Source organism: Gambusia affinis, linkage group LG16 (assembly GCF_019740435.1).
Source record: "Gambusia affinis linkage group LG16, SWU_Gaff_1.0, whole genome shotgun sequence".
NCBI lineage: Eukaryota > Metazoa > Chordata > Actinopteri > Cyprinodontiformes > Poeciliidae > Gambusia > Gambusia affinis.
This window is the reverse complement of record NC_057883.1, coordinates 18,248,464-18,262,167: the sequence shown is the minus strand read 5'-3', so window position 1 is coordinate 18,262,167 and position 13,704 is coordinate 18,248,464.

Genomic DNA, 13,704 nt, shown 5'->3' with positions numbered 1-13,704 from the left:
AGGACTGCCTCTAAACTCTGATGTATTTTATCAGATCAAAAACTGGGTGGTTTTAATACAACAATGATCTCAAAAAAATTTATTAGTTTTAACGAAATGCACAATTTGTCACATTTTGTTCATTTTGCATGTACAATATATTTTATAAACCTACCGTACTTAAATCTTCCTCAGAGACACTAAGTGGCCTCCAAGAGGGGCCCCTGTAAGTCTCTGAGCTAATACTATAGGGAGGAGCTTGATGCTGAAAGGCTGTGCAAAGAACACCAGCTGTTTCTCAGCAGTTTTTCTCTGTTAAAATGTGAAATGTTTAAGGAGTATTATGCACCACTTCTGTGCACAGAAATCAAAATAAGGTGGGAAAAATTTTGTGAAGTGCTTTGAACTATAGCTGATAACATCTGGCTATTTTCTGTTGTGGCTGTTGCAAGATCTGATTTACAGCCTGAAAGCCACAATACTTTTTCTTTTGATTTTAACTACTCACAAATGAAAAATATTCGCAGTGCCAGTTTTAAGATCTTGTACTGGGCCTTGCTCAGAATTCAGATGCCTTTAGAGATTGTTTACAGTCTGTCACAAGCCATGAAGGGGACACAGCAATACATGTGGAAGAAGGTGACCTGGTTAAATGACACCAACTCTGGACCTTGCTCCAAGGTGATAGTCCCTTCAACTGCACCGATGTCCAGCCTGTCCTGGAAGAAAACCTAGTAGAGAATCCAAGATCTAAATGTTCTTCTTCCAGCAGGATAAAAACCCAAAACATGTAGCCAGAGTTACAATGGACGGATTTAACTCAAGACATGATGCTTGCAGATGCTCTACATCCAATCCAACTGGTTCTGAGTCATTTTATGAAGAATGAGGGGCAAAAATCTGTCACTAGGTGCACATTTTCTATGAGAGGTGGACATACAAATGCATGTCACAGTTTTCAGATTGTTTTTCTGCAAAAATAGGAAAAATCTGCATTATTTTTTCTTCCTCTTAACATCTGTGTTGGCGTATCACACGAATGCCTGATAAATTATTTGCAGTTGGAGGTTATACTTTGATCAAATGTTCAAAACTTCAGAAGTGTAGTAGCTTCCCTCCTAAATATTTAATACAAGTTGTGTAAATTTAATTTTGTGTCCATTTCAGTCATTCACACATTTTGTGGCTCTGTCTATTTTACTTCTGATCGCTGTAAAGTATCTGTTACTGTTAAAGCAGCAGTTAGTACCGCTCTAGCTCTACTGCATTACAATTGGCAAGCTAGTCAGGAGGAAGTCACATGGACCGCTCCGGGAGCTTATAAAAAGTAGAGTGTAGCAGTAACAAGGTCACATGGGTTACAAAATGTTTGGATTTTCACATGTAAATTCAAACAGCCTAATTTGTTAATAGTCATAGTTTATTCTGATAGTAATTTTTCATCATTAAATGGCTGCACTTCAGTTAACATTATTTAGTTTAAGATATGCCACACAAACAGTTGCCTAGAAGGACTCCTCTCTGTGAAAAACGACCAGTCCGTTGATACGTTTACAATCTGGTGGCTTAAATTTTAGTATGTCTGTTCAAAGAGGGTATTTGACTATCAGGCAACCCAGATTCATTAAACCTTATCTTGCATGTCACAGCATGGCATTGCGAACATTTAACAGACAGCCATAAGCCTTGTATCTTGTCCTCTTGCCCCTTTTAGGATCATCATTCCTCCTGCTCCTCTTTTTTCCTAAACTGTTTACAGACCACAACCAAATACGCAGTGACCAGCCCTTCAGACCGTCTCTGTCTGTTTACTCTGTGAGCCACAGTATTCACGTCAGAGCTGGGCCTCAGGAGCCAAAGAGTAGGGCTCTGGGGAAGCTGCATTTAGGACCCACCAGAACTGCAGGTGCATTTTGGCCCAGAGAGAATTTAATGCGAATATATGAGCGATGAGAAGAGAGGGAGAAGACCGGTCTCTCCCATCTGATGTCCGCGATTCCTCTTCTTGGAAGAAGTCAAGGGTCATCCCCTGGATCAACACTGGGAACAAAATAGTAAATTCAAAGCAACTGCAGTCCGCCCAAAGAAAGCCAGCTTGCCAGCAGGAACCGTCAGTGCATGACGTTTTTATCAAATCTGCTTGTTTGCTTTTTTCCATGAGAAAGTTGAGAGCTCACAGCTCAGTACCTAAAGGCAGCGCCTCCCACAAAAAAGGGTTCCTTCGTCATGTGTTCAAGGCTCAAGGACAGCTAGCCTTCCCATGGTGCTCATGTTCCTCCCCCATCCCTGGGGGAAGGAGGGCCAGGTTTGACTGTACGATCAAGAGACTCAGAAGTGGAGTCTGTGTGACGGAAAAAAGAAAGACATCTGCTTCTCATCTCTATGGGAAATTTCTTGGAGATTGGGATGGATTCCCCCAGACAGCGCCCACTGCGTCCTCTGCGGCCTTTGGTTTGTAAGCAGACTCCCTTAGGCCTTGTTGGTTTCATACATAGTAGTTCATATCAGCAAGTGTGCTTCTCCCTCCATTGTTAAAGCTAATCTAGGTGATAATTTGTCCTGCTGGGTCTATAGCATTTTCTTTTTTCAGTGAGGACGCAATGAACATTGTAAAGCTCAGCGAAACAAATGTGGAACGTATGCTGGATGATTGCTTCTGATGACATCTGCGGCTCACCAGCTTGGACTCATTTGTCTTTGGGCTGTGATGCCCGGGGGTACAGCTCTGTTTCTTTTCACCTAATTAAGACTTCAAATTTTCACTCATTCAAGTATGGGGAGACCATTATGCTTCTGCTCATTCAACACCATTTGTTTCAACCACTCACATCTTATCACAACACCTTCTGACTCCCAACAACTCTTTCCAATCAGTTTTGGCTCTCAAAGGAAAGACCAGAACTGTGTTGATTTTACTGCTAATTTTCTAAATGTTTTTTTTTTAAGATTTGAGTTGGGGAGATCAAAGCCTTTGATGTCAGCTGAAAATTTTTCATCAGGTCTGAAAGTAATCAAAATAGATTTTTCTGGAAAGTTCTTGGAGGCTGGGAGAAATTTCTGTTCTTTATCACACTAAACACTTTTCGGTAAACAGATCCACTTTAGGTATTCAATGGGGTACTGAAATCCTAAAACAATACATATAGACGTTTGAAGGTTTTAAGCTTTCAATATAAGTGCAAAATAGGAGTTACTCTAATTTTTTTTTAACATTTGTCATCTTTCAACATTTATGTGTTATAGCTAAAAATGTGTAAGTCACGTCAAATGATATTTATTTGTATGACACATTTCAGTAGCAAGTGTTCAAAATGCTTTACATGATAAACAAAAAAAACAAAACATTGCATTACAGTATCAGACTAAGGAGAAGTAGTAAAATGTACTCTAGACTAGAATGTATGTGACATTTAATATTTGGTTTTAGCTTTGACTTAAAAGAACTCAGGGTTTCAGAATTTACTTTTTCTGGTTATAATTCAGGGGATGCAGATCAGACTTGAACCAGAAGACTTGAGTGGTCTGGAAGGTTGATATGACAACATTTAATGCATTTTGGTGCTAACTAGCCACTCAGAGATTTATAAACTAAATAAAGTATGCTGAAGTATATTAAAGAGAGCCCTTGTAAGGGCTGTTAGGTCTTGGGTGATGTCCTTTATTTTCCTAGTGTTAATGACAACACAAGCAGCAGCATGTATCAGCTGAACCTGTCTGATTTTTAGACAGACATATGAAGACGCTCCAGTAATATTGTTGGGACATTAGTTCTTTAACAGCGGAGATATTCTTCAAGTGGTAGAAGACCAACTTTATAATTGTTTTTATGTGTCTCTGAATTTTCAGAGACACATAAAAGTCCACCTCTATCCATAGGTTTTGACCCTGATCATTTATCATAGCTATAACAACTGAAATCTATTGTTCCTGTTGTAAATGGTAAATGGACTGAACTTATATAGCGCTTTTCCAGTCATTTTGACCACTCAAAGTGCTTTACACTAGAGTCACATTCACCCATTCATACACCGATACGCAGATCAGTAGTTGGGGTTAAGTGCCTTGCCCAGAGGCACATCGACATATGGCAGGAGGAAGCTGGAATCGAACCTACAATCTTCCGACTGCAAGACGACTACTCTACCATAGAGCCGCAGTCGCCTACGATGTAAAACGTTCATTTCAAATTTATTCAGACCCTTTCTACTCAGATAGCCTAATATAAAATAACACGTAGAAAGAAGTCATCTAATTCGTAACAACCTTGTGCAACTAACACATGGCTGGCTAGTGAGCTGGTAAATGAGTAGGTTTAAAAATTAGTCAACATCACAAGTGTAAGTCTTTAAACTCCACAAATATGGTATTTATGGAAAAGAGACAAAAAGAAAATGGAATGGTTTAGAGCAGAGAATGTCTCAGTCAAAGTCTTGATCAAAATCCAATTGAGATTTTGTGGTAGGTCTTGAAAATCAATGTTCACAGTTAGGTTTCATAGTCAGACTGAGAATGATCTATTTTGAAAGGAAGAAATGGCAGATACTTCAGTCTGGGAAGGGATCCTGAGACAACATCAGACACTGGCACATATAAAATTTATTAATACTAAATTTATATTTAAATATCTGGATTCCTCACTACAAACTGCATTTGAGTAAAGATTGTGTCCATGGATGTGTAACAATCACCAGATGTTTTGTGATTTTCTGCACATTTGCTTCTGGCTGGTTCATTGATTTAAGAGTGAGAAAATTACTTGAAACTTTCTTTCTCACAGCCCTTTTTTACCATCCTGGAATTAGTTTATTTGTTTGCTTATTTTCCTTTGAGGAGTAATGGAAAATACTGTTCATATGTTAAAACTCTTTCCTCCAGACTTTTCTCTCTATATTCAGCTTTGACTTATGCTAATATAAAGAACATGTTCTGCCTTTAGACTCTGTGCAAAAGTCAGGGTGTTGTTTCACACCACGGTGGTCCCCATTTATCTGTCCCCTGAGGGCATAGAACCATCTGAGATTGGTTGTCTGCCATCTTCCTGACAGCAGCACTTCAAGAGGAAACACAGATATATACCTCATCTTGAGAAATTTAAGCCTTTGTTGTCAAAATGTTTTCTGGAGCAACGTCAACACCAAGGTGAACAACACATTTTCTGATTCAAAATGGATCTTTCGAGGATGAAAAAGCTAAACTGCGGCCAAATTCCCATCCGTCGGATGTTTTATTTGTTGTTTCAAGTTATTAACTTTCCCTTGCTCTTTGACCTCCACCCACCCTCTCACTGCTCGGCTCTCATTTCCTTGTTTCTTGTTCTACAAGCTGAAACTATTTTAATAAATGTATTAAATAAATCTCTTTGGATAATTTTGAGTTTGCACTTACACACACATGAACTTCACCTTCACCTAGCACTTGTTCCCCACTTCTGTATCCTTCCTCTCTTTGTTACAACCCATATGCAACTATATATGTTTTTTTTTTTCTAGGTTTATTTGCCTTTTAGTGATTTTTACTTTCTATTTTAATACTGATTTGAATGATCTTTAAAAGACCACACAAATTCAAGAAGTATGCCCATCCTTTTAAGATTATTTGCTTTGTGTTTGTTTTTCTTGCACAGATACATTTTAGTACCTTTGGACAGATCAATAAAGCCTTATGTTCTTCTTAAATGCTTCCTGATTATTAAAGATAGTTGGCACCTTAATGCTGCTATTTATATACACAAAGTGATTATTTATTGTCTTAGTTTATTATAACAAGTCATTTAAGCCTATTTAGCCAAAATGTGGATGTATAAAAATATCCAAAGAGGCAAGAAAGAAAGTCTAAGTGGTGAAAGTTTCTGATCTACAAATCATCTTCTCTTAGCTGTTCTGAATTAAATTTTTTTGTTTTAATAACTATAAACTGCATGCTGTCTGGAAACTTTGAGTGTTACTCTTTTAATTAAAATAGGAGGCAACCTTTGAAAATGTCACAGCAGCAAAGTAATGAAGACCATGTGCACAAGAAGAAACTGGTGAGTTTTCAATTGCAAAGCTTAGTTTAGAAAGTCTAGATGAGATTAGTTGTGGATTCTGATTTATGAAAGTTTATAATCTCTGTATTTAAGGTAAATATTTAGACTTTATTATCATGTGAAGTTTAAATACAGAGGTGAAAAGGTTTAGCTTGTTATAAATTTTGGAGATATTGCCAAACATTTTTTCCTATATGAACAGCTGTACAGAAGCTAACATTTGAACTTTTTCAGCTTTTGTCCCATAAGTCTCTTTTAATAAGATGGTTATTATGTGATACAACAACGCAAAGTAATGTATAAAAGTTGGGAAAAGGAAAACAGTTTTCAATTATTTGAAATAAAAGTCTCAAAAGTCTGACATGCATTTGTACTTTTACTCCATTTACAGTCTTTTGGGCTGTGTTTCTACCTGCTTTGCACCTCTAAACAACTTAAACATTTATGAACATCAATTTTCAAATCCCTTCACAAATTCTTAGCTTATTTGATCAAAGAATCATTCTTTCTGTCTACTGTGTTCATTGGTCTTCACGAAGCTGCTTGTTCACTAATGTTAAAAACAATCTCTGAGGCTTTTCAGAACATCTGTATTTACTCAGACATTAACACAGTTGACTTCATTTACTAATTAGCTGATACAGTTGTGATGCATTTTATGTACCGTAGTTTAAAAGAGTAAAAGTGGCTAAATACAAATGTAGGCCACTTTAATTTAATCACTACTTTGTGTTCCTTGTCACATTAGTTTCCAATAACACATTGGTTGTAACATGACAAAATGTGGATATGGTGGGAATACTTTTACAAGGCACTGTGTTTATGGGGGATCTCCAAATAATCCACAGCTACTGTCTGTGGGTTACTCTTTAAATGTAACAGATGTGTTTGTTTTCTGAGGCAGCCTTTTAAATCTTCTGCCTCGACCCTAAAGGGGATAAACTAATTTGAGGTTTTGTAAAAACATCATGTTCTCTAACAAAATAAACCGCAGCACTCAAGTGTGATTTTAGTTCTGTAAATCTCCCCAGCTGATTGAATTTATGTTTACACAAGTGTCTCCGTCTTCTGTGGATGAATGCAATCTTCCTGCTTATCAATCTTGGCTGGCTATCAAAATGTATATTCCATTAGCCTCTGCTTTCTTTATCTCTTTTAATAACATGTCAGATTGCCAAAATATTGTGTAAGTTCACAGAAAATCATGTTGAAGTTTGCAGAAGTGCACCTGTTTGAGTTTGAAGCTTTGAACATTGTGTTTACATTCAACTTAAATTTTAGATTCATTATGTAGAGAAGGAATTTTAGCAGGGGAAAGATGTTTAAAACATCTCATTAAGAGCCCAGAGCTCCACCCATGAACTCAGGAACGTGCACCACATGTGGGACCTCTTAATGGAGTTTAGGGTATCACTGCAGGCCTGAGTTATAACCTGCTTTCTGACTGCAAGACTGCTTATGCGCCGTTTGCACAGCTTGCTCTTCATTTATAAACCCAACAGCTTTTACCAGCACAGACAGAAACCATGATAACTCACTCTGTGTTGTTTTTCCCTTCTTTTCTATATTGCCACAGGCTTTTTTTTTCTCTCCTGCTACTTCTGAAGGTGATGAAATTTTATCTTAGACAAACACCCTGTTTCCTTTCAGAACTGACCACCGGCTGCTGCTGCTGCTTTTTGTCCACTTAGCACGGATAATATAAGCTAGGTTCTCTTTTCTGAGCAGAGAAAATAAACTCATTTTAAAAGGGTTCATACAACTAGAGGGTTTTCACATTTGTTCACATTACATCTGCAAGCTTCAGTTTATAGACAACATTTTCTGTGACACACCAACACAAAATTGTGCATAATTGTCAACTGGAAAAAAAACAAAACAAAAAAAAACAAAAAACAAAAAAAACATGACCTTCAAAGCTTACGGCTAATTAAAATCTGAAAAGTGTGTTATGCTTTTCTGGTGAGCCACCCTGAGTCATTATGTTGTAGAACCACCTTTCATTGCTATTACAGCTGTGCCCTTTCTGAGTATGTCTCAACAAACTTTGCACATCTGGAAACTGTCATTTTTGCCCATTCTTATTCAGAAAGTAGCACATATAAGTCAGATGGGAGAGAAGACATAAAATTTCAAGTGTTGCTACAGTTTCTCAAAAAGATTTAGATATAATCTTTGAATGGGACATGATAAAACATGGACAGGCTTTGATCAAAACCATTCCCTGGTAGTTCTGTCTGTATGTTTATGATTGTGGGTGTGATGCGATTTAACCTTCACTCGAGTATCAAGTATTTTGCTAACCTTAATAGGTTTTCTTTAAGGAATCTCCTATTATTTTTAGGTAGGAAGGTACTTTATCTAAATGTAACCAGCTGTCACTAATTCTGTGTCTTCTAAAAGCAGAATATCCTCTGTAATTCAAGCCAGAGATACTGAAAAAAATAATGCATCTTATTTATGCAACATTTGAAAATCTTTTATGCCTGTAGTCTCGTGTTTTCAGTCAGGAAGGGGTTTCTGAATTAATTTGCAAAATATTTATTTCCATGAAATAAGTTAAAACTCTTCATAAAAACTCTAACTTAAGAGTGTAAATGCTATTTTTATAACCTTTTAAATTATTTTATAAAGTATTAATTCCATATTCTAATGTTGATATTTTGTGTGTTTTTAAGTATGATATTTTAATTATCCTTACCTTAAAATTATTATTTTGTATACTGAACATCTGTGGGCTTCATGGTCAGATCTCTATTAAAAAGATATTTTATTTTAATGAACTTCCTGGGAAAATAATATTTAAATAAAAAGATTTTAAAAAATTATTCTTCCATATAGCAATTATGCATGTTAGTGTGCCAAATAGAGTCCTTGAAGACAAAACAGTGCTAATAATTTGAATAATTTTTCAAAGCACAATAAATTTAATTAAGACTTTTTAAATAAGAATAAATAAATTAATAAGAATGCTAAACTTCTTTCCTCCTTCTGCTTTAAATCTCTGCTTTACATTCAGAGATTAACCAAATATCTGAATGTAATTAAATGCTACATTAGTAGCTCCTATTATATCGGAGGTTTTCCCACTGGAAGCTGTTGCTCATGGTTCCCTAAATACCTCGGTCTGTACTATAATTGTCCTTCAAATAGTCATATTTTCTTTGCTTTCTTTTTCTCAGCCTGTGGTTAACATTGTCCAATACACAGCTGCATAAAAACAGTGTCTGGAAATGACTGATTTATGACACATTCAGGCTGAAATAACTTCCATTTGCCTGTTAACATATTGACTGACTTCCTTAGAAGCATGAAACAATGCCAACATGAAAGAAAACAGGATGACACCTGACAGCCTTGGAACAAAAGTGTGTCTGAGATAAAAATACGCCTTGGAGGTGTAAACAGGATTCCACCTGTCTCTAATGCAACACAATGTTGCGATATAATACTAATCACCTTATAAGGTAAGCAGCTTTCTACTTAAGGCACAAGTAGTTCCTATTTGTCAGGTCTTCTGTATTAGCTTTAGATGTTTGAGGCTCTCGTGGGACGTCAGCGCTAATTAATGACAGGAAGGCAGCGTTTGGGTGTCAAATACTGCCTTATCCTGTTTGGTCTGTCCAGGTGGTCCATCCTGATTTGTATCATATTATATAATTTCCCTGAGTCTTCCTGGCCTCGGCCATTAGAATCAACATGAGCTGATTCATACAATTTGTTTGTGACATCGTGACTGAACACTTGAGCTGTTAATGACATCCCTCAAAGTCTCTGCGCTCCCCTTAAAGACCTCACTGGGAAGAAACCAAAGTTGGCCAGGCAATGATGAATGAACATCATTAATGTTGTTCATCTGTTTACCTTTACACTGCAGTACTGAAAGATTAGGGGTCAACAGCAAAAGGGAAATGTTGCTTACAATTGGATTCCAATTTCTGAGAGCCTCCCTAGACTTGGAGACTCTGCACGCTCTGGCCTGCCTATTTGTTCATCCTGCTGGTCTTTCCTTAAAACTTTTTGCTGTGTTCTTTAACTCTTTAAATGGGTGCATAATAAATTTCATAAGGAATTTCAGTTTTTCTTCCCTTCTGACACCAAACAAGGAGTCATGTGACCAATACCGTCAAGCTTCCTGATCTTAGGATCTTCATTAGTCTAATAAAGTTCCTCTAAATTGTCTCACAATCTGACAACATAGAGATCCATTTATTCTCCTCCCTCACCAACGGAGGATGAGCCCACATTATTGCTAGGCCCATGTTTGTTTGTCTTATCTGCATGTATTTATAGAGCAAACAGTTTGGGTGATCTTATTAGACCCTATCAGCTGGAGCAGCTTTAAAAACACAGATAGATTGGGGCGCAGATGGTGAGTCTGTCTTTGTGCTGTGGGCAAACAGCATGTGTGTTTCCTGCAGGAGGGAGAATTCACAGCTATTTGTTGTATTATTTCAAATATCTTTAAAATAACTGAATTCATTACAGACGCATCTAAATTATTCCAGTAATTTAATATAAAAGATGACACTTACATATAGATTTTAATGATTAGCTCACAGCTGATGTGAATCAAAAGTTTTGTATTACATTAAATCGAGACAGAAAATTTGATTAAGTTGGTTATTCAGGCAGCTCTGTCCCACCATGTTAATAGAAGGTTGAGTGGAAAGAAAAAGTTTGATAGACAAAAGTTGCACAAGTAACAACAATAACTGGAGCTTTGACCGGACTGTGAAGCAAAGCTCTTTAAAGAATCTGGGCATATTCACATAGTCTTGGACTGCAGTTGAAGTCAGAGCCTACACATACAAAAACATACAAAACAAGAGCTTCAACTGTCTCACTTTCTGTGGTAAGCCACTTCTGAACCAGAAAGGTGCCCAAAACATCAGGAGCATCTTACCTGGGCTAAAGTGAACCAAAGTTGTCTAATCAGATAAACTTATATTTTGTATTAATTAAAAAGTCAAGATCACAAAGTCCAGGGGTGAGTGGAGACACAGAATCAAAGTTGCATAAGATCCAGTGTGAAATCTGAGAAGGTTTACGGAGCCATGTTGTCTTCTGGCTTTGGTTCCCTGTGATTTATCAAGTTCAAAGTCAGGGCAGCGGTCTTCTAGGAACTATTAGAGCACTTTGCGTTTTCTACTGCTGATAAGCTTTATGGAGACACTAATTTCATTTTCCAACAGAATTTGGCACTCCGTCATCCTGCCAAAAGTACCAATAACTTCACTAATAACCATGATGTTGCTGTGTTTTTTTTGTTGTTGTTGTTGTTTTTTTTTTGGTCAACAAACTCATCTAATCTAATGGAGAATATCGCCAAAAGATGACCAACTCCAAACCCAACAATGCAGGTGACCTGAATGTTGCAATAAAAGCAGCCTGAGCTTCTTTAGCATCTCAGCAGAGCCACAGACCAATCATCTCCATAACACACCACATTTATGCAGATAAGAATGATAAAAACAACTCATAGTTTGGAAATAAGTAGTTTTAATGGGAAAGAAATAGGTGACCACCCTTATTTTCTATAACAGTCACAGTTCAATTCATTTCAACACAATTATGTTTATTTATAGTGCCATTTGACAAAGTGGAGAAACTCTCCTTTAATAAGAAGGAGAGTTTCACAATGAGCGTCCATCTGTCCTGATCAATTGGAGCTCTGGGAAAACAGAGCAGATACACAAAAAAGAAACAGAAGAACTGATACAGTTAAAATGTAAAATGAAAGTAAAAACTTAATAGCAGGAGGAAACACTTCATTGTGGGCAGCAGTATCTTGCCGATGCCCTCCTCCAGGGAGGCTAACCTTGGAGATAGTCAATAATCAGCTTTTTCTGCTCCTTGAATTGTGGCCAGTAGAGAAACAATTTAGACCGTTTGAACTGTGAAATCACAACATACCTGAAATGTCTTAGGTGATCTCCAACTCCCAATAATGACTAAAGCTCTGGCAAAACTGAGAAAGGAGTGGGGGTGTTCCAGTGTCTGAGATGTTTAGAAACGCCACGCTCCTGACTGTGGTCTGTTCAATAGCAAAGGGCCGTGCAGCTATTCAGAGCTGCTGAAGGAATGTGTGGAAGCCCACAAGGAATCCTGTACTTGCAGGGTTTCTGCAAACACAGAAAGTCTCAAACAGAAGAGCAACGGGATGTGTGAACAGTATGAAATCTACCCCTTTTTCTTAGCTAAACTGACTAAACACTAAAACCACAGAGGGAAGTCTCCTTTCACCCTGGAGCTCAATGAGGATACCACACTTGTTAACAGGGGGAAAAGATCTCTAAATGTTTACCCTCTCTTAATAGCTCTTACAGAACATCTAAAGGACTCAAAGGTTGGCTCTCAAACAGACTAAGTGTGCACTAAAAAAACCCTGCAGAATTATGTCTTTTACCCAACTTGTGGGTTTATGCTCTTGCACCATGAAATGAGCATTTTTAGCCAAACATTGTGACCGAGAACAGACTGTAAGAAATGTCATCATTATTCACAGACCACCATTTTGAAAAATAGTCTTTCTGATTCTGGATTAATGCACAACCAAATTTATTAAAGTGATTTTTAGTCCAACTGCTGATATTTTGGCTGCACAGTGGCGCCGTTGGTAGCACTGTTACCTTGCAGCAAGAAGGTCCTGGTCCTGGGTCTTTCTGCAAGGAGTTTGCATGTTCTCCCTGTGCATGCGTGGGTTCCTTCCGGGTTCTCCGGCTTCCTCCCACAGTCGAAAAACATGACTGTTAGGTAAATTATTCTCTCTAAATTCTCCCTAAGTGTGCATGGTTGTTTGTCCTGTCTGTCTCTGTGTTGCCCTGTGACAGACTGGCGACTTGTCCAGGGTGAACCCAGCCTCTCGCCTGAACATTAGCTGGAGATAGGCAGCAGCAACCCTCCCAACCCCAGTAGGGACAAGGGTGATAGAAAACCCTTGGATGGATGGATGGATGGATGGATGGATGGATGGATGGATGGATGGATGGATGAAAGGATGGATGGATGGATGGATGGATGGATGGATGGATGGATGGATGGATGGATGGATGGATGGATGGATGGATGGATGGATGGATGGATGGATGGATGGATGGATGCTGATATTTTGGAGAAACCTTTTAAGATATTTTTAGTAAAAATAAATAAATAAATAAATAAATAAATAAATAAATAAATAAATAAATAAATAAATAAAATTTAAATTTAGATGCAAGCCAGAGACCTACCAAAATACAAAGAAAGTTTATAAAAAAATAGAAAAGTGTTATAAAAAAATAACATCTGTATAAAAAGACTGGTGATTCCAATGAGGATCCGGACCTTCTCTTGGGCATTTGATACACAGATATAATTTTTTTTTCACACAAACTCTGTTACACTCCAGAAGATTTGAAAATATCTTGTTAAAGACTTGGAACACTGACAACTTTCAAATAAATACATGAATTAGAATTACATAACAAAAAAGTCTGTTTTTGCCTTTGGATAAGAGCTTTGATTATATGAGAAGCTCACATACAGAGAAGCAAGATTCAAGAGCCTGCTATTCTGCATGAAATTGATGTAGCCCAACTTCAACACACAGATTTCAAGGTGACTGAAATGGTTCTCGGCTCCAATATGTTGGATCAAATTCATAATTCAGCCTTATTTTGTTCAATCATCCCAACTAACTCGTCAGGGCATTTGAGACA